This window comes from Miniopterus natalensis, chromosome 19 (genome assembly GCF_054644295.1).
Source record: "Miniopterus natalensis isolate mMinNat1 chromosome 19, mMinNat1.hap1, whole genome shotgun sequence".
In the NCBI taxonomy this organism is placed as follows: domain Eukaryota; kingdom Metazoa; phylum Chordata; class Mammalia; order Chiroptera; family Miniopteridae; genus Miniopterus; species Miniopterus natalensis.
In genome coordinates, this window is record NC_142099.1 from 38,766,117 (window position 1) to 38,788,299 (window position 22,183).

Genomic DNA, 22,183 nt, shown 5'->3' on the forward strand with positions numbered 1-22,183 from the left:
CTTCGGCCTCCCCGTGTACTTTCGTGGGAGCATTTCGCCCACTCGCACGTGGAGTGGCAGTTGCTCGTGAGCGTGCACTTGCCACCACTTCCTTCTTCACAGCTGTGCCCTGCCCCAGTCTTCTCTTGACGCCCTCTGTGGTTTGCTGGTTTTCTTTAGCATCTTGTTTAGGCTCCTTTCTCTCTGTTCTCTGTGGATCTCTCGTAGGTTACCCTGAGGCTTATGTGTGTCGTTCTTTACCTGTAGCTGACAGGTAGCTGATTCTTAGCCGACAGACGTTTAAATCTGAGTGTATTCTGCGGGACATTTTTATTCCCCTCCATGCTTCGGGTCATGGGTGCTGTGTTCTAGGTCTGTGTTGTGTATCTCTAGCTAACGATTGTAGTTTGAGTTGAGTTTGATACCTTTTTAACCCTCACCCGAGGATACTTTTTCCATCGCTTCTTTTCAGAGAGAGTGGAAGAGAGAGAGAGAAACATCGATGTGAGAGACACATATAGGTTGGTTGCCTCCTGCACATGCTGGGGCCGGGGTGGGAACTGAGCCATCAACCGAGGCACCTGCCCTTGGCTGGAACTGAACCCAAGACCCTTCAGTCCGAGGGCCCAGCCAAACTGGCTAGGGCGAGTTTGATACTTTGAAAATACACTTTGTAGCGTCTTTTTAACTATTAGATTGCCATGTTTATTGAATATTTGGCTCTACCTGTGAGGTTTTTCTCTTTCTCATATTTTCTTATTTCTAGTTATGGCCTTTCCTTGTCTACTTAAAGAGGACGCTTTAATGTTGACTGTCAAGCTGGTTTAATGGTAATGAGGTCCTTTAGTTTATGCTTGTTAGGGAAATGTTTGTGCTTTAAAAGATACCATTCAGAACCAAAAGACAAGCCTCAGACTTGGAGGGAATATTTGCAAATTACATAAAGTACTTGTTTCCAGCATATATGCTCCTATAACTCAACAATAAGGTAAATAACCCAGTTTTTAAAATGCCAAAGATGAGAGAAAACCAGGAATAGACATTTTACCAAGGAAAACATGAAAGAAAGGGTGCTCAACATCATTAGTCAAGAGGGAAATAAAAATTAAAACCATAACAAGATGCCACCACACCCACAGGAATGGCCACCATCAGAGACACAGACACCACAAGGGCGAGGGAACAGAGCAACTGGAACTCTCGGGTGTGGCTGCTGGGACACAATGGCAGCCAATTTAGAGAGCAGTTTGGTAGTTACTTTAAAAATTAAACATCGCGCCGGCCAGGTGGCTCAGATGGTGCATCAAAAGGCTTCAGGTTCCATTCCTGGTCAGGATGCATACCTAGGTCTCGGGTTCGATCCCTGGTCAGGGCACAAATGGGAGGCAACCCATTAATGTTTCTCTCTCGCATTGATGTTTCTCTCTCTCCCTTCCTCTCTCTCTAAAAACCAATAAATATATCCTTGGATGAGGATTTTTTAAAGTTTTTAAAAAAATCATAAATTTACCATATGCCCTGGCACTGGCACTGGTAGGAATCTAACCAAGAGAAATGAAAGCGTCCGCCCCTACAGGACTCACACGCAAACGTGCACGGAAGCGTTGTTCACGATCACCCGCAACGGGAAACAGTCCAGTGCCCATCGGCTGGCGAGTGATCGGGCGGCGTGTCCACACGGCGGACACCACTCGGCAGTCAACGGGAAAAGCCAGCACATGATATGTGAAAGAAGCCACACGCAACTAAGCCGTCGCTCCGTTTCTGATTGATGGCCAGAAAAAGCAGACTTTCAGAGACCGAGAACAGGGCTTATCTGGGAAATCGGGACGGGGCAGTGAAAGCGTTCAAAAGCTTGTTTGTGCTGGCGAGTTGCGAAACTCTGTAAATTCACTAAAGATCCTTGAATTGTATGCTTACGGTGGGTGAATTTTATAGCAGTTAAATTATTCCCCAGTAAAGCAGTTTAATGAAGACTTAAAAATACGTGAGGATGGTCATGGACAACAGCGTGGTGACTGGGCTGGGCTAGAGGTGGAAGAGGGCCTAGAGGGGATAGCTGTTGATGGAAAAATAAAGTTAAATTAAAAATAAATTTTAAAAATTAATCCAAAAACTCCATGAGGAATGGCAAGGTCAGGCCTTGGTCAAGCCTGCTTCTGTATATTTAGACAAAGACGGCTCTGCGCAGGGACTGTCTCTCGTTCTCACCATGGGCCTGATTGCCCTGCTTTCCGCAGCGGGAGCCATGGGAAATTCAAGCGCTTCATTCCCTAGAGGACTTTTGACATTCCTGTTGTCCTCAGAGGAGAAACTTCTAAATAACAGATGCATGAATTTTATTAATGAGGGAAACTGTACATGTTTTTAAAAATTTTTTTCAAGACAGATTGCCCATAGTTCTGTTTATTTGCCCATAATCTCTTCCCAACAAGTAAATTCACCTTCTGAAGCCCTCACAGACTAAATCCACTATAGTTAATTAAGGTCTTAGCCCGTTTGGGCTACGACAGCAAACACCACAGACTGTGTGACCCAAACAGTGAACAGCGTTTCTCACTGTTTTGGAGGCTGGAGTCCTGGGTGCTGGCTGATTCATGTCCTGGCGAGAGCTGGTGGCCTTTCTGGCTGGCAGGTGGCCACCTTTCCTCTGTGGTCTCACACGGCAGAGAGATCTTGGTGCCTCTTCTTATGAGAGCACTGATCTAACCCTAATCACCAGGGTTAATCACCTCCAAGTACCCTCATGTCAGAGGCGAGGCCCTCAGCATATGAATTTATGAGAACACAAACATTCATCCCATAACACACTTCCCGTAACTATAAAGTGCACACTTTCTCTCTCCCGCCCTCTCTCTCCCCCTCTCTCTCTCTCCCTCTCTCTCTCCCTACCTCCCCTCCCCCTCTGGAACACCCTTTAACTCTGTTTTATTACAATGTCATTTTATTTCTCTCATCTCCCAGAGTCCACTCAGGGTTCCCATCCTCCACTTATTTCTTCAAAACTCGTTATTGAGAATGAGGGACTTCCAGGCACCAGAGCGGTCCTGGGACGTAAGGAGTGTGTAGGAAAGTGTGGGGGTGCCTCGGTGAGGGTCAGAGGGGAGAGCTGAGCAGGGACAGGTAAAGGGTGGTAACCGCGCAGGGGGTGCCCCCGAGTCGAACCCACAGATCTCTAGTGGCAGCAGGACCCAGGTGTGCACCTTCAACGACGCTCAGCAATCCAGTCGTGGGAGCGGGGAAGGCGCGGGTTTGGGCGAATCGACGGCTGTGAATGGAGGGTGGGTACAGGGCCTGTGGACCCTGCAGGGCTGGGGACAGCAATGTGAGAGATTCATTGCGGATTTAGACTGAGGAGGGAAAGAAGGGACCACCGGGAAGGTGGTGCATTGGGGGGAAAAGGAAAATAAGGCTGTCCGGAGGCTGAAGGGTGTGTGACACACAGGGATGAGGGGTGGAGGGCAGGAGGAGGCCGGCCTGGGATGGTGGGACTTAACCGCCGCAGAGATGAGGGTGTCCGAGGCCAGGCTCAGCCACATGGCTGGGGCACTGAAGGGGAGGTGCTGTGATGTCAAGAAGTTCGAGACCAGGTCCTTAGACGGGGGTCATCCGAGCGATGCATTGTCCATGACCGTGGCCAGAGCCGGGGTGAAACAAGGACAACCAACCAGACCACGTCCTTACTGATGGGAGGGGTGGGTGTGATCCAGGGGAGGGACGCAGCTGCAACCCTGAGTTCACAAAGTCTGTTCACACATAGAACTTGGCTAACCTTCACATCCGGGCACAGACCTGGCCGTTGGTCTCATTTCACAGGTAAAGACACAGATGTAAGTCAGGACATCACTCAGCCAGGCAGAGTGAGCTGAGACTCCAGGTCTCTGGTTCTTTCCACGACATCCGCTGTCTCAGCAGATAAAAGTGTCCCCCTCGGGGCACATGTTTCACAGGTACGATCCTTAACCCAAACAAGAGACACTAAGTATGAAATTAAGACCCGTCAGTAGGTGAGAGGTGGGAGAGAGTGAGGTGTTTGTCCCTTTTGTGCCACGGGAACAAAAGACTGTGTCCCCGCATCGTCACCCCTCAGCTGCCGTGTGAACAGTAGAGCTGACCCTCCGGTACACCGCACGCGCTCAGCCCGGGACACCGCACGCGCTCAGCCCGGGACACCACACGCGCTCAGCCCGGGACACCGCACGCGCTCAGCCCGGGACACCGCACTCGCTCAGCCAGGGACACCTCACGCGCTCAGCCAGGGACACCTCACGCGCTCAGCCCGGGACACCGCACTCGCTCAGCCCGGGACACCGCACGCGCTCAGCCAGGGACACCGCACGCGCTCAGCCCGGGACACCTGCACAGAAAAGTCGGGAGGGCCAGATGAGAGCAGAAAAGTCCATGCTCCTAAAAGCCTTCCTACTTACAAACAATGACCTAAGGAGGTGGATGCTCAGGTCTTATTGGTCACCTCCCTCTAAGGGCTCATTTTCTCTCAAAGATGAGAGTGTGGCTAGTTATTTAAACAAAGCGTTTCTCCAACACCAGTCTTTCTGAGAGCAAAACTCACAGCCCCTGCTTTAGGACATGACAACCATTTATTCCTTCAGTTTGACTCACATAACTATTAAGACAGGAAACTATAAAAGAAAAAAGAATTAATTCCTCCATGAAAGAACACTCTGGATCTGCTAATGGTGTTTTGTTTTCCCCAAATCACATGTAAATGCGCCCACATTTCCCGGCTCTGTGCAATGCCGGCCTCGGCTTCAGGATTCTGACTAAGTCGCTGTAGGAGGCCTGAGTTTTGGGGGGCGGGGGGCTCTGCTGCTGTTCAGCCATCTCTCCTTACTCCACATTTGTACCCGTCTCCCATCCACACTGGGCCCTGTAAGGGGCATTCTTTGGGTAAGCCATTTCCCTGAGACCACCTGAAATGCGATCTTCCTGTAGCTGAAAACTCCCTGAGAATCCAGTGACATCCAGTGTTCCCTGTTGAATCCTGCCGGGAACAGAGTCAAGCCACGCAGGCTGTGAGTGGCGGTGGGAGAGGCCTCGGCCGAGCGGCCAGCGGCTGGGAGCAGTGTGGGACAGTCTGCCTGAGTCCTGTCCCTTTCCCTGGGGCAAGGTCCAAGGTGCCACAGGGAAAGGTTAATGAGGCCAGCCTGCGGTCGCCGGGTCACGTCTGAGAGGAAACATCTTCATGGGAAAGTGAGGCAGAAATGAAAATAGCCGGAATGCGCAAGCTCTGTCTAGCACCCTAGGGAGGGCACGAGCCAGAGAAAGAAGGGGGGGAGTGGGGAGAAAGCTGGCTGGACGCGCAGTCGGGCCACGCTAGAATATTCCGGTGCGGCTGTCGCTGTTTTCTCCAGGGCCTGTTTCTTCACGTCCAGTAACGTCCTACGGGTGATGTTTAAATAAACAGGGCTCCATATAGAGATGGAAATGAGTGGACTTTGATACATGCAGCAGCTTGGATACAACTCAAGGGAATTATGCTGAGTGGGGAGAAAAGCTAATCTCAAAAGATTACATACTGTTTGATTCTATTTGTACAAAATTCTCAAAATGACCAGGCTATGGAGTTGGAGGACATATTCGGGGTTGCTGGAGGCTGAGGAGGGGATGGGCAGCCATAAAGGGGCAGCTAGCATCTCGGCCGAAGTCATCGACGTGGGGGACTCAGCAGCACACTGGGGAGAGCGGGCATGGGGAAGGTGAGACGTGAGGGACAGCCCTGGGTCCGGGGACAGTTAGGAACCCGTGAGAAAGGGGAGATCAGCAAAAGCAGCTAAGAAGCTGCAACCAGGAGCAGAGGGGTGGGATTCGGGGCGGTTCCTTTCCTTTTTCTTATTTTCTTCATTGTAGTTTCATTACTTTAAAAAAATATTGTTCAAATAAAACTTTTTGATGCCTGTACACTCCTTGAAGACAGAGCAGATCTTCTGCTTGTTCTGGGGCCTTTTTATGAACCCCGCTCCTCCGGGAAAGCAAACTTCGCAGAGAGGGAGCTTGTAACCCTGGAGCACGTGGCCACGGCGTCTGATGGGCATGGGGTCCGCCTGGAGACCTTTGGTCCGATGCATCTGTAACTTGAGGAAAAGGGAAACATCCTAACTCTCATCAGACAGTGTCAGGGTTGACCCTCCGGTCCTCTGGGCTATAAGCTTCAAAAGGTGGGAGGGCGTACCTGGCTCTTGGCCTGGATGCCCCCCTTAGTGAGCTTCCATAGTTTCCAGGCGACAGAGGTCTCTGAGACCCCCAGAAACCCCCAAGCCTTGCATTACAAAAAACTCCCTTGCTCACGGCCAAGCCCTGAGCAGAACATGTCTGTAACTTTTACGTCACATTTTCCCCTCTTAAGGATGGAGTTGTATGGATCATAAATTCAAATGCCCTGGGAACCTCCAAGGTATTCACTCCTGCCGTCTCCCCCGATCCTCTATGTTGAATTACTGACTCAACCGACCTTAGCTGAAATTGCCACCTTTCTAACACAAATAATATTTTCAATGTTTTCAAGGTCTCATGGCCAAAAGCTTAAAAGTAGCGAGGTTAGTCAAAAGGCATTTCCTGTCCAAAAGCCAAATCGTGAGAGTTTGCCCTGGCACTGGCCACAGTGAGGGTCCCTGTCTCTCCACTGCCACCCTCAGCGGGCTTGAGCAGAAGTGACCCTGGGCTCCATGTGTAGCCAGGACACTAGCCTCGCACGTGACCTGGACAGACAAGGCACCCCATCTCACAGTAACGCCATCCATCGCCTGTTCACTCTGCTGGGGCAACTCTTGACATAACACTCACGGCTGGTTCAAGACACACAGACGCTTCTAAACACAGATGTTCTCTACCGATTTGTTTTTGGCTTTTCTTACGGTCATTTCATGGCTGCTCTGATTGTTTCCATAAGGTTAAACCTACGCCCTGTGTCTCTAGTCTGTCTCTGTCCACAGCGTCAGCTGTGTGGGACCAGCAGTCGACCCTGCAACACCCCAGCCTGAGCAACGTCCGAAGGTGACTTAGGGCTCCACAGGAAAACCCGACGGTCACGTTTGGGACCTTTTGTCCTGGGTCAGCCAAGGTCGGCTAGGCGGTGCTCCACTAAGTGAGCGAGCAGAGTCTCCTAGCCTTGAGCCCGAGTTACTCTAGGAGCGGTGGGGGGGCTGTGCCATGACGGGGACCGAGCCCTGAGCAGGGAAGGCAGAGGGGGGTACAATGACAGTGACAGAGAGGACTTACTAGTGCTTTGTGATCTCAACCCATTTCACCTTCACAAACTCCTGGCACAGCAGTTGCCACCATCCCCTTGTGCAGAAGGGGAGACAGGCGCAGGGAGTGGGTGGCTTCCGCAAGGAAATGCTGAAGGCTTGGCAGAAAGGTGGCCGCAGAGCTCCCCTTCCATGTTCTCCTGACCTCTTGTACCTCCTGCCCTCGACTGATAAGAGGGGGCGCTGTTTTCCCGCCCCTTCCTCTCAGTAAGCAAACAAGCAGGCAGATGGCCCCCACCTGGCGACGGTGGGTCACCTTCCAGCTCCTCCCTTGCCATTCGAGTGAGTACATCGGATCTACTTTGCCCACCAAACCAATCTCCACATTCGGGGTGACGTGTTCAGATGGTCCCAGGTTGGCCCAGGATCCAGCCACAGTCTCAAATCCAGCTTTACCAAGAAGCTCTGCATTTTTTGTGTAGCTGACCAGGCTTCATTAAAGCTGATACTCTACACCTGTTAGGAGCCTAAGGCGAGGAGAGGAACCTGAGATTCCAAGAAGAGCCCTGGGGGACAGAACCAAATGGTCCCTGTTCACAGGAGCAGTAATTTTCCTGGAAAATGCTTATTTCTGATATCTGGCCTCACTGCTTGGCCAGAACAAGGAACTCTGTGAGTCTCTCTGAGTCTTTCATTCTTTATCTAAAATGAGGAGCAGGAGTCGCTTATTTTAAACCAGGCGATGCGGCTCCCAGCCCTCCCTCTTAGGGTCCTAGTCGGACTCGAGAGCCTGGTGCGTTTTCTGTCCTCTCATCTTTGATGGCAACCAGAGCTCCACCTGGGGCTCCAGGACACCTGGTGGGGTGTCAGGCAGCGTTAGAAGAAAGGGGTGAGATGAGCCGCAGGAGTCCTTGATCCCTAGAACACAGGGGCCTCCTAACCACATTAAAGCCTGGGCAGAGCTGACTCCGTGCCTGTTTGGGGGCCTGCTGGCCGCGCCCAGATTCAATAAAGAAGGTGCTTCATCTCTGCTCTGCCTCACCCCATCACGCTGTGCTGAGGGAGGTGACGTGGCACCAGGACTGTCCTGCCCGCTGTCTGCCCCCCAGGACAAGCCCACTCTGTCCCAGGTCGCCTCATTCCAATTCTTTGTTTTCATAAAATTACAGAACTTCACAGATTCAAATCATTTCTTTTCCATGGAGGAAACGGGGGTGGAGCCCAGAAATATTGCTGATATGCTCAAAGTCATAGAACAAGTGAGTGTCAGTAGGAAAACTGAGACAATGTGTTGACAATGGAAAGAACAATCAGAGCTATCATCTGCCACAGGCAGCACTGGGCTGGGCACTAAGGACAGGGTTTAAAGATGCATAAATATTAGTCGTGGCCTACCCCCAGGAGCAACGAAGTGTCCCTCCTGCGGTAAAAGAACTTTATACAATATGCAGGGGACACCTCAGGGGAGCATGGCATTCTCCCAGGAGAGGACATGTGTATATATGTGGTTATTTTATATATATAAAACTTCAATTGCAATGTCATTTCTGTAACAAAAGAAGTACATAGATGATTTGAAAATGTTTTGGTAGAACTAAATGCAATTTAATTGGATTTGTTTCCCTGGTAGTCAATCTTAATAGTTCCTGATTACACTCTAAATCACCCTGAAATCTGTGTCACCCGTGTCTCAGATAACACGGCGCCAACCACAGAGCCCCGCAGGCTCTTCCATTCACTTGACCACAATAACACTCCCATTTCTCATAAAAAATGTTCCTTAAATTATCCAGGTGACCATTTCATGCATCTTGAAGAGGCTTTCCGAATTTTGGAAAGTTTGTCATTGCAACAAATCCCAGAGGAATCAGCAGGTGACACTGGCCTCACCGGTTGGGTAAACAGCCTGCCCTGGGAAGAGCGGGTCTTCGAGGTTGGAGCTGTTAGTAGCACTTGGGGATTTTCTTGCTCACCAGGGCTCTTCTGCTTTAACTGCCAGCCACACGGAGGGCGTGAGCTGAAGGAGTCATCTGAGAAGACAATCGCCACACCTCGACTGTACAGAGCACAGCTGTCCGAGCTACTGCTTACTGACCACACGCTGGGCCACGGGCCACTCAAGTGTTCAATACGAACGTGGCCAGAGCTCACCCACCCCTTGCAGGTGACGTTATTTTCTGCTTTACAGGTGAGGAGTCAGAGTTCCCAGGAGGTAAACAGGAAGTGTGGCTGCACTTGCACAAGCAGTTTGCATTCTCAACTGTGACACAACCAGCCTGGGGCGGGGCGTCCCAGCGGTGCGCCGATGCAGGAGTTCCGCTTTCTGGGACCTCACTGTGCCTGGGAATCGGACATTTATGAAAGTGCCCATGTGTCTGAAACAAAGTTGGTTTTTTATCCACACAGTTTTCCACAGTGGGTGCAAGACACAAAGCCTTAGGGAGAATTTAGAAAGACGAGGCAGCTGGAAAGCCTGGAGCAGATGCAGTTTTGGGAAACTTCCAAAGAATGACTATTCCTACAAGGGATCATTGGCAAGAGAGAATTCGGGGCCAGGGCACTCAGGAAAGTCTATGGGGTGAGCTTGGATGTCCCTAGGTAGCTGGGTGAGCAGAGTTCTCAGTGCTTGAGGGGCTATCAGAGGGGAGGAGTCTTGTGAGGTGCAGGTGGGAAAGAGACCAAGGCCATAGGTTATTTCCTAAGAAAAACATGAAGAGTTTTTAAAGCTATGAAATTTCTGGTGTACAGAAGGATTTTTCAGTGAATAATAATCTTTTCACTATTGCCATTTTGAGGAAATCTGTTCAGTAGAGTACACTTCATAATGTGCTCTAAGGTGCGATTTCTCAGGTGATCTCTCTCTGGTGCCCTCGCAGGTAGATGGGTAGATGGCCCATCTACCTGGATAATGTGGAGAGTGGGGAGAAGGGAGCGGATCGAAGATCTCAGGGCCTTTACAGGGAGTAAAGGGAAGTGTGTAGTTGGCAGGCAGAGCCCTGGAGGTCTTCCTGGAACCTGGCTTTCCCTGCGACCCTGGGGCCTGGGACTTGCTCTCTCTACCCAAGTCACTTAACATGGATGGGCTGTTGTGAAGAAAGCCTTCAGAGAGATGAATGAAACCCTCCGGGAGAGTCTGTGATGTGTGTTCTGGGACCCTCAGCCTTGCTCCCTGAATGACTGTGTTGATGTGGTTCTGGGACCCTCAGCCTTGCTCCCTGGATCACTGTGTTGATGCAAATTCTCAGACCCTCCTGGATCACTGTCCTCAAGTTTGGTCATTTTCTCTTCATTGGGTACCAGGTGTCCAGAGAGCCACAACCAGAACTGAGGACAAATGACCCTTGTCTTTTAGGAGTTCCTTAATATGATTTATTTTTTACTTGCTATAAATGTTATTGTTTCTGCTAAAGTTGTTTTCTTAATTCTGTTTTTAAAAAGAAAAATAGCGCTTTGTAATCCTTGTAACTTGCTTTCTCCATGAGTCAGAGAGGCTGTTGTCGGACCAACTTTGAGTGGTTGGTGGGGCAGCGTGTTCGACATACTCTGTGTGTCAGAGGCTTCGAGGGTCACTCCTGAGCTGAGCGGCAAAATGAATGGGTAGGTTCAGAGTGGAGCTGACGGGGAGAGAGACACTGTTTGCTCGCTGGGGCGAATTCTGGGAGGAACACTGGAACAGACTCTGGAGAACTCTGCTTTCCGCAGGTGCAGCTTCTTGTGTTAAAACTGAAAAACCATTGTCTCAGGGATTGTGAGCTTTATCTTCCTGCTTCTGTAGACTTTAAGCTGCTTCTGGTCAATGCCGTGACCAGAGACGAATCGATGTCAAGCAGGGATCAGCCGGCAAGAATCGTGAAAATGGCAACTGTGGTCCTGCTAGCTCCCAGCTACATTTAAAATAGGCCAGAACTACACCACGCCCTTCACATACCTTGTTATATTTACCGCTCCACAAAACTATTAAGTGAGTATTTTTAACTCCATGTTATATTAAAGAGCATAAGTGTCTAAAGCAAAGTTATACACCAGTAAAGGAGCCGGGCTGTTGCCTGACTGTGACGGCCAGGTCCTCATGATATTCTACCCCCTGGGCTCTCTGATTTTCTGCCACACCTGTGTGTATGTGTGTGTGTGTGTGTATGTGTGTGTGTGTGTGTGTGTGTGAAGGCCTCCTCTTGTGTATAACCCTCCCACACGAAGGTGTCCTGCTGTTTTGAGTATAGAATATTTGGTGACATGGAGCAGAGCCATCACCACTCACAGGGACCTGGAGCCGACTGCGAGGCTGCCCCTGGCCCGTCCTCTCCACAGCCCACCCAGCGTGTGCTTCTGGTCAACACCTTCACGGAGGGGACTCTTATTGCACAGGCCTAACCATGTCACTGCTGCCCTGGGAAACGGCCCTGGTCCTCTGTGGAGGACGTGGTGCCAAGTGAAGTCCTTGACGTTCTGCCTGCTTCACCTTCCAACCTCCCATCTCCGTACACCTTCCCCCCAACTCCAAGTTCTCATCACACTGGACTCCCACCCCCCTCGGACACTGTTTCCTGCCCGAGCAGTTCATGATGACGAAACTCCCTTCCTGTCTTGAGTCTTCAACACCTGAGATGCAGCTGAAATTGCTGAGGACAGACACTGCCTCGGGCTCTCTGACCCAACACTGTGTTTGACAGTTTGATTCCCGTGTAATGCTCTTTTGCGTGTGTGTCCATCCTGTCTCGAAGTAAAGATTTTTCTGGTGTATGTAAACAATATGCCATGTTGGATCCATTCTCTTTCTTCACAGAGCCACGAACTTGTGTGTTCAGGTCAAAACTTTTATAGGGCTCACCTATGAAGCAGGAAGCAGACATTCGGGGGCAGGTCGTTATCTTTCAAGAGGGATCTTTCTGCATAGAAGAGCTCAACTCCATGCCCACTTGGTGGCCTGGAGCTGGTTATAAAAGTGGAGGTGCCAGAGCTGAGAGAGGGATGCTCTGTACACAGCTCATCTTGTTCAGTCTTTTTTTTTTTTTTTTTGTCAATATGTCTTTATTGATTTCAGAGAGAGGGGAGAGGGAGAGAGAGAGAAACATCAGGATGAGTCACTGCTCGGCCGCCTCCTGCACACCCCCTGCTGGGGATGGAGCCCCCGACCTGGGCCTGTGCCCGGCTGGGAATCAAACCCCGATCGCCTGGATCCTAGGTCGATGCCCAACCGCTGAGCCACGCCGACGGGGCTCATTCAGTCTTCAGTGGGAGTCGTAACATAAGTGCTATACTTCTCAGGCGTCCGTTTCCGGATGGTGATGAATCACATCCCCACGAGGCCAGCCAAAGCCCTCCCTCAACTACAGCGCAGGCCAGTCCTCCATCAGCTCCTTTTCTATTTCAACTATTTTAACCTTATTTTTATGCATGACTGTCTGTGTCAATGTTTTCTATCTTAAATGGAGCATGTAGGTGTTGAACGGCCATGCCAGAGCCTGGTCAGCCCGACTGTGTTGGTCACTTTCACGTAACCAACAAACAGGATCGACCAAGTGACCTGATTCGAGCTCCACTGCTGCACTGGCAGCCGGGCGGCGAGAGAAGCCATGGCCCGTGGTCCTGGGCTGCGTATGTGTGCCCCATACCAGCCCGGGCGCTCCCAGGAAACAGCTAAACTATAGCCTGAAACCTGGGTGAGAGGAACAACTTTATCACAAGAAAACAATTTCATCTGAGCCACCGCAGGCAGGGAGGAGCGAGGGGCCGCATCACAGAAGCTTTTAGAGCGCTGGGGGTCCCTGGCAACGTGTACCCTGGAAGGTAATACATTTCCAAGGAAAGCCAGGGGGCATTCATTCATTCACCATCCACTCAGCAAGCGTCTCCGGAGGCTGATCTGTGCCTGGCACTGTGCAGGTTCGAGGGAGAGAGTGGTGAACATCAAGCACAAACTCCCGCCACCTGAAACTTACATTTTAGCCTGAGAAGAAAATAAATAACAGATTAGCAGGTAATCAGGCATCATGGAAGAAAAATAAAGTAGGGGAAAGTGGTAAGTCAAGGACCGCTTTGTTCAGGTGGATCCCCTTCTTGCTGGCTGACCGCCGGTCTCTCAGGAGGCGTAGCTCATATACGCTACATACACGGCCACCCTCAGACCACATCACGGCCACACCCAGGCATGCAGAGCCTGAGACTCGTCCCCCAGGGCCACTCTGCACCCATCTTCAGGTTTGGAGAAGGCGGTACAGAAATGCATCAGACGTTTTCCTCAGCGGGCACAGGAAACGTCCACGAGTGAGGACGTGATGGAGAGATCCTGGGCTGTGCATCTCTGCTCGTAGCAAGCAGGCGGCTCGGACTTGCTGCCACTTTAAATGTCAGACAAGTTGACCAGTCTCCATGCCATAGTTTTCCCACAAAAAACCTATCAAAGAATGATCGTGATGAGTCTAAAAACAAAAACAATGGAGACCCACAGGTCAATCAATCCCTCGGGGCAGACAGTTAGCAGAAGGATGGGCCTGGGATCTAGGTCTCACAACTTGTTTTTCACTTTCTCTGTATTTCAACCTCCCAGATTTCACCCTTAAATGTGAATAGTCCACCTGTTGGGTTACAGCTGTGACTGCAGGTGTGACAGGTTCCACCTCCGCACATGCAGCAGTGACAGGAAACGGATCAACCCCGATATTCTCCAAGGGCTTGGAGGCACCACCTCAACCCAACTGGAGAGCCCCCCCGCTCAGCCTTATTGGATGTTAGTCTATTTCCTCCGAGGACACAGACCACAGAGCCCTGACCAGCCTCCACGATCCTGGGACTCAGGTGAGCACGTGGGCGAGAGGAACCAGCACTAAATAAGTTCAGCTCATTGCTCACCCCCAGACACATTCCTCTGGCCTGACGGCGCCCAGCACACAAGGACTAAAAATAGAGCCGTTCCCGAGGAGCTCTGCCGGCTTTACTGCTGCTAAATCGTCCAGGCAAAGCAGCTGTCCCGAGACAGGACGCTGGGGGTCTCGAAAGCTCAGGCCTCCTGGGGTGGCTCCCGAGAGTCCGGCGTGGTGACAGGGCTCAGCCTTCCATCAGCACCGGGACTGCGACAAGCCAGCTTCCTCTCCAGCCCGTCTTCCCGTCAGCACAACCGGAACATAGTATCACCTCGGGTCACTGCTCCGGTTTTGTGCACCTCTAGTTACGTCAACATACAACATACATAAAGACCGTGTTTTAAAAGACCGAGAATGCACAGGCTTATGTGGCTGTCAGGGCCCCCAGGTAAATTTCTCCAGTGACTTAATATTAAAGAGAAGATGTGGGGAAGGATGCTCTCGGTGACACTTGTCCTTCGGCCTTGCTCTGTGGTTGGCCGCAGCCCGACATGCATGTGGTCCCTCCTCCCCTCCGCCTGCTGTCTCGCTTTATGGGCCAGAGTGATCTGACTTGATTTGCCAGCAACGCAAATGCCAAGAACGTTGCAAAGTCCATGAAATGTGCAAAGCAGCTGTCTTAGACTCAATAATGGGTGAAGTGATGGTGACTGAGGTTGAATTTCCTGTAAGTGTGACACTGTGGACTTTTCCGGGTCCTTCACAGCCTCACACCTCACATGTCCCATGTCTCTGTTGTTGCTGGAAGAGGGCTGAGCTGCATTTTCCATGTTCTTTGTACTCACAGTTTACATTCGGGTCCCAGGCAAAGTCAAGTCACGGACACTCTGGGGCCAGCATGCTGTGGGCAGTTAGGAGGGTGGACCAGTGCCTGTGTCTGTGGGCAGTTAGGAGGGTGGACCAGTGCCTGCGTCTGTGGGCAGTTAGGAGAGTGGACCAGTGCCTGCGTCTGTGGGCAGTTAGGAGAGTGGACCAGTGCCTGCGTCTGTGGGCAGTTAGGAGGGTGGACCAGGGCTGCGTCTGTGGGCAGTTAGGAGGGTGGACCAGGGCTGTGTCTGTGGGCAGTTAGGAGGGTGGACCAGGGCTGTGTCTGTGGGCAGTTAGGAGGGTGGACCAGGGCTGTGTCTGTGGGCAGTTAGGAGGGTGGACCAGGGCTGTGTCTGTGGGTTATATCTGTTAACGTTCACACATCAGCAATGAAGGCTGAGGGATTTTGAAAGCAGAAACGCATGAGTACCATACATGTCCTGGGACCTCTGGGAGCCATCCCTGCACGCCCAGGACAGAGTGAGCCTGAAAAGGCAAAAGCGTCTTAGCATTACTACGACGACGTTTACACCTTGTGGACGCCCTACACAGGTCCCTGGGGCCCCAAGTGTCCCTACATCACACCTGCTCTGCTCACATAGCAATGGAATTGAACAAACGGCGACACCCAAAATATGAGTCCCTGCCCCAAACTTGATGGAAAAGTCTCACACGAAAGAGTCCATACCAAGTGGTCTCTTTATATAAAAAGCTCAGGGACAAGTGGCACGATGCTATGCGGTTAGAAGTCAGAACCAGGAGTGTGACCCAGGCCCGCACCTGGGGTTCCAGGGTGCTCAGTGCGCTGGGGCTTAGTCCGGGTGCCTGCTGTACGGGTGTGTTCAGTCTGTGAAAACGCACGGACCTGTGCCCTGTGCTACGTCCCTGTACACATATTACTCTTCAATAAAGTGTAAACCACACCAACAGGACTATGAAACACGAAGAGCCAGTGGCCTGCTGCCTGCCCCCGAGCCTGGTTCTGGCAGGAGCGTCTCCGCGTGGGACAGTCCGGTCCCACAGCGAGCGGCTGACCGGCCCCTCTGGGTTTCACAAAGAGGGCCTCAGGGGCAGATTATAGACAGTGGCTCTGGGTGTGGACGCACTGTCATCCCCCTCGGTCCCCAGCTGGTTCCCAGACGCTCCTTGACAATAGAGACCTTTGTTCCTTTCTTGGGGGAGAACACTTAGGGGGCTGCCTGAGACAGGGTTTGTCTACTACCACCATCCCGTTCCTAGCCTGTCTCCCCTCCCCGCACTGGCTCCCAACCTTTCTATGCCACAAACCCTGGGGAGCCCTGGGGAGGCTCACAGACACAGAACAATACTCCTAAGTGCATAGTGAGCTCAGAAGGTTACAGGAAAATTAGATTGAAGTGTAGCTGTGAAAATAATAAAATCCCGTGTGATATTATAGGTGTTTATTCATTCATGAAAATTAATATTTAAGATATTTAAAATCAATTCAATATCTAGCAGTGGGTCTACTGAAAGTCCAATGTAGTTGTGAATTGAGGTGATATTTTGTGCACCTGTAATGACTATAGCATGATATAGAAACGCCTGTGTGTTCTACTGGTGACAAATACTCACAGATCCCACGGCAGTGGCCGGCTTGCTCTACGTTTGGAATGAAAGGAAATGCTGAATCTCAGTTGGGGTTAGTGAGAAGAAAGGTGTGATTTTTCTCCCCATCTGAGTGCACATTGCTCTGAGTTTTATTAATGGACCCTCAAAGCACTGGAGGTCCGTGGAGAACAGACGAGGCCCCCGCGGCTGGTTCGGCTCATCCAGCCCACACAGCTTCAAGTTCCCACTCTGTCCACCCGGCCAGCAGGCCACAGCCCGGCCGCACTTCCCAGTGCCGTCCCCGTGAGGCGGGCCACTCCTAGCACACCGTCTCTGCCTGTGTGAGGGCGCAAGAGAAGGTCACCACACGCCAACCCTGCACGTGTTGGCTCCTCGGTGCCCAATTCCGCCTCGGACACCGCATCTGCATCGCAGGAACTGTCACTCACGGCTCCCTCTCCCGCCACCGGTTTCTGTATCTTGTGGTTTTTACTACAAATAACATAAGCCCAGGTTCAAACAGTTTTAAACAATAAGATGTAATTAATCACATACAAGAAGTCATGGACAATGGGAGGTTATTTTCATTCATGGCTCAACAATGTCCTCAAGGTCTCAGGTTCTCAGCACTTGCAGTATAATTTCCTACAGTGAATTCTATGGGCCATGAGTCCCAGGACAGAGAATTCTGGCAAAACAAAGCAAGAAAAACCCCAGGGAACAAATTTACTCAGGAAATACCATAGAACATTCTCAGCTTATATTCTCACACAATGCTACTTAGTAACTATAGGTTTGCCCTAATATTAGTCTAAAATATGGATTTTGTCTAATATTATAATTTGCTTTTTATTTAGTGAAGATAATTGGCAAACTATTTTAAATACCATTAAAAAAATAATTTCCAGATGATCTGAAGATACAAATCTGAAGGAGTGAACCATATAAGGAGCTGAGGGAAACACAGTAGTACACCAAGACAGACTGCCACCAAACACTGAAAACCAGGGGCTGAAGGAAACGCAGCAGTAAACCAAGACAGAACTGTCAACGGAACACTGAAAACCACGATTCATGAAACTATTTGGAGAAAAAGACGCCATAAAAGATGTTGAAAATCCAATGATAAATATAGAAATACAACGGAAATTCATGACCATGTTGAGCCATCACAGAGAAAGAATATCTAAAAATCAGCATAAGTACAAACAACCAGGTCTGGTTTAAACTACTGACAGGTGTGAGCCTGGTGAAGTCACTGCCCCTTAGGACTCACCCTGTGCACATGCAAATTCACACGGTTGACGGAGGTGTCAATAGAACAGGATTTAGCTGTACAATTTGTTCTTTCATTTAAAACTTAAAGTATCAGGGACTTCTTTAACGTGACCTTGATTCCTAAAGTGTAGGGATTGTACTTGTTTTTTGTTTTAGTTTTTATAAGATTTTTAAAGTTAATTTTTAGAGAGAGAAACATCGATCTGCTGCCTCTTGCCCGCAGCCCACTGGGGATGGAGCCCGAAACTGGGGCACGTGCCCTGACTGGCAATCCAACCGGCAGCCTTTTGGTGCACGAAATGCCCAACCAACTGAGCCACTGCGGCCAGGGCAGGATTTGAACTTGACTGAATTAAAGTCTCCTGTGTGGCGGCGAGCAGGGTGCACGGCACCGATGGGCGCCTGATGTAGCCCTACCAACGCTCCCAGGATTGCACAGACCTCATGACAGAGAACAGGACAGGGGAGATGTGTCAGTTTTTAAAGCTGAACTTTTAAAAACACTGGATTTAGGAAACACCGGTTGTGAACGGACATTAAATTCTGCCTTGTCAAGCTTGAAGCAGTTTGGGGGAGGGGAGGGGAGGGCATGCAGTGGAGGAACCTTAGATTCTTACGGAATCCAAGAGAGGGAAGACCACCTGGCCGCCATCGTCTCCATCTTTCCAGGCAGAGAAAAGGGACCTAGGTCTCCTCTATTGTCAGCCATATCATAAATGCTCATTTCTGTCCGTCCCCAAGGCAGTCCTGGCATTTATTGGCTCATAAATAGTTTATGACTCTATTTTTCTCTAAAATACCTGAGGCATAGTAATAAATCTTTTGGAAATTTCCCCAGGAAATTGAGGAAACTAAATTTTGTCAGTAGAATCTGGACTCAGAGATTTGTGAGTGAAAAAGTAAGCTAAAAAAGAAAATAAATGTGTGCTTAGGCTTTATGGAGACCCCCGTAATTATTTCTGTTTTTATACAAAGTGTCAATACCAGTGGCTAACATGCATGTAACGAGCGCTCCCGTGTGCCAGGCATCATGTTACCTCACACGGGGTCATGTGGAGGCCTCACGGGAGCCCTGTGGGGCGGGGACTGCACAGTCTGGAGCCTCCTGCAGCCCTGTGATGTCCGGCCTGCGAGGGGGACCAGGCGATCTCAGCGGCTACACTGCCTGAGCCCCAGGCTTCCCGCCTTCCCGAGAGTGACACTTCTTTACGGCTTGAGCCGTCTGCTTCCTTGCCAGAGTCCCGTTCCGCCACCTAAAGAACTGGTTTGCTGTGCCCTGGACACAGGCGCCTGGACAGAGACCTCCCTGGTGCGATTTCAGGGCTATCCGGGTGGGACACAGGGTAGGACAACAGTGAACCCACTGCCTTACCCAGGTGAAGCCACTCCGAGGACTCACCTCACTGCTGCGCAGTTGGACTTTGAAGTGCCCCTGCGTTAGAATAAAACTGAGTTGTTCCTTCAAAACCGCCAGCGCCGTGGGTTGGGTGGGAAGCCGTTGTCCAGCTAAAGGACTATAGGTGGGATCATGGTCAGAGAGATATTTTACAGCCAGGGACAGTGAAGAATTTGCCTGACATCCCGTCCGTGATGAAACAAGTGGCCCTGCCTCATTTCCTCAATGTATCTACAATGTCATCACCAGAAATCCTCTTATACATTCTCTAACTCCCGAGTTCTTTAGCAGAAAAATAAATCTTTCACAAAATAATCGAAAGAGTAGGTTTAGAATATAAACATACGGAAAGAAGAAGCCTGTACTCATGTGTAGATGTCCACGACAGCTCCTTAATCATTAAAATACAGTTTGCATTTGCACCCAGCGCCTCTCGGTGGTTCCTTAGGGAAAGGAGGGGTGCAGCCAGGATGGGAGTGGAGGGGGTTGAACTAATTTGTGCTGCTTTCTTCGTTCCTAGTGATAGATTTGTTTTGTTCGGCCCCTAGGCTGCCAGCTCCCTCTCTCCTCTGCCTCGCTCCTCGAGGCTCCCCCGGCTCTGCCTGCACTTTTGTAATCGGTCCTTTTATAAGCAAACCCCTTCCAGATTTCCTAATTTGCACCTGTCCCTGTTTTCCTGTTGATATTCCTACAGGCCGGGACGGTTCCAAAAGCTTCACGTAGGTTAACTCGGTTAATACTTGTTGAATCCAAAAACGAAGCTACATTTATCAACTACACTTTATAGATAAAGGGGCTGACGTCAGAGAGATTAAATAACTCGCCTCAGGTCGAATAGCTGGTGAGTGACATGGGTTTGGACTAAGCTCAGCGCCTGAGCCCCAGGGCCCCGGCCCTCTCAGACAAAGGGCTTCGAGTCCATATCACAGAACAATATGCAGCATTTCCAACAAGTGATGAGGACAAATATGAACCAACAGGGAAAATCTCAGACAGAATTGTTCCGTTCTGTGCATATTTTAAAATAAACATGCTAAACTAGACTTACCTTGTTTTGGGGGAGATATGTATGTACACACATACACACGCACACACACACACACACACACTCTTACACATAGTAAAATGTATCAAATAAAAGGACATGTTTATATGTTGTAAAGATTAAGTAGTGATGTCCGTATGTCCTGACGGTTTTCCTGGGACTGGATGGAGATGTGTCTGGGAACAGAACAAAGGGAATCTCAGCTTCCCTGTAAGAATGTTCAAAACAACAAAACATTAAAGAATCTGGAAAAATAAGATGCCATGTTAGCAATTTCTGATTCCAGCTCACCTGTGTGAGTGTTTAGACATTCCTACCCGACAGTTTCGGGGTCTCACCTGGGAGTCCCTGAGGAAGGGTTTCTAGGTGGGGACGGAGTTCGAGAGATGGGTGTCTGCTGAGGTACGATGATTATCTTAACAGGTTACTTGAGCCATGAATCTTGTAGAACAGGAGGTAGTGTTGGAAAGCAGAGGGTGTGGATTTGAGATTTTGGGGGGGGTACAGTTTCCGGTTTTGACAGAATCCTGAGTGATTTCTTGATGGAGAGACAAAGCAAATTAGAAATGAGTTGAAAAAACCTTTCTGTGTAAACCAGGACTAGGCCCCTCACCCGATACTGATGTCACAGTGAATGGTGGCAGGAACTAGGGCACAGAGCTGAGGAAAATGGACCCTGCAGTCAAAGTCCTGGGGGACCAGGAGGAGAAACCTTCCCCGCCCACGTGGGCCAAGTACACGAGGGTCCCATTTTCCTCCCACCTCAGGGCATCTGGATGGCGTGCTCCGTCTCTCTCCTCTAGACCAGCTTTGCCTGAGGCTTCGGTCCTCACACTCACTGCCTCCTGGTTACCAAGACCCAGTGCCCACAGCCAAGGCTGTCACTGTGGTCAGACGGAGGGCAAGGAGGGGACAGAGCTCCCGCCGTGCTACCCAGTGGTTTCTGCCCCCTCCACTTGTGATAAAACCACGTGACCTCACTGATCGCAGCTCCAAGGGAAATTTAATTTTAATTTTAATTTTATAAGAAGCTGGGCATGTATTGCGGTGCCATTCAGCATCAGATTCTGTTTTGGAAAGAAAGGGTGAGTGACACACAGGCAGCAAGCAGCATCCACCCGTGTTCTGGGAGGGATGCGCGCTGGAGAGAGCAAGGACTTGCATTCACCTCGAAGAGAGAGTGCAGGGCAAAGCAGAAACCCACAGAACCCCTGGTCCCGAAAACCTCAGGTATGAGGAAACAGAGCAAGAAGGGGAAGAACCCTCTCATTGGAGCCATCCTGTTTCAGGGGAGTGCAGGGAGCGAGAGAGAAGCAGCTGAAGGTGGGAGCGCAAGCTGGGGTGTCAGACAGAGCCCCGGGCGGTGACCTGGGGGAGGGCAGAGGACATGGGGTTAGGTGGGAACCGAGGTTCTGCTTCTCCAGGCCCGAGGTACAGAGACTGAGGCAAGGTGATGCTGCTCCCTAAGGAGGGTGTGTGTGTGTGAGTGTGTGTGAGTGTGTGTGAGTGTGTGTGTGTGATGTGTGTGTATGTGGTGTGTGTGTGTGTGTGTGTGTGGTGTGTGTGTGATGTGTGTGTGTATGTGGTGTGTGTGTGAGTGTGTGTGAGTGTGTGGGTGTGTGGTGTGTGTGTGATGTGTGTGTATGTGGTGTGTGTGTGTGGTGTGTGTGTGTGTGATGTGTGTGGTGTGTGTGTGTGATGTGTGTGTGTGGTGTGTGTGTGATGTGTGTGTGATGTGTGTGTGTGTGTGTGATGTGTGTGATGTGTGTGTATGTGTGTGTGATGTGTGTGTGTGATGTGTGTGTGTGGTGTGTGTGTGATGTGTGTGTGTGTGTGGTGTGTGTGTGTGTGTGATGTGTGTGGGTGATGTGTGTGTGTGGTGTGTGTGGTGTGTGTGTGTGTGTGTGATGTGTGTGATGTGTGTGTATGTGTGTGTGTGGTGTGTGTGTGATGTGTGTGTGTGGTGTGTGTGTGATGTGTGTGTGTGTGTGATGTGTGTGTGATGTGTGTGGTGTGTGTGTGTGATGTGTGTGTGTGGTGTGTG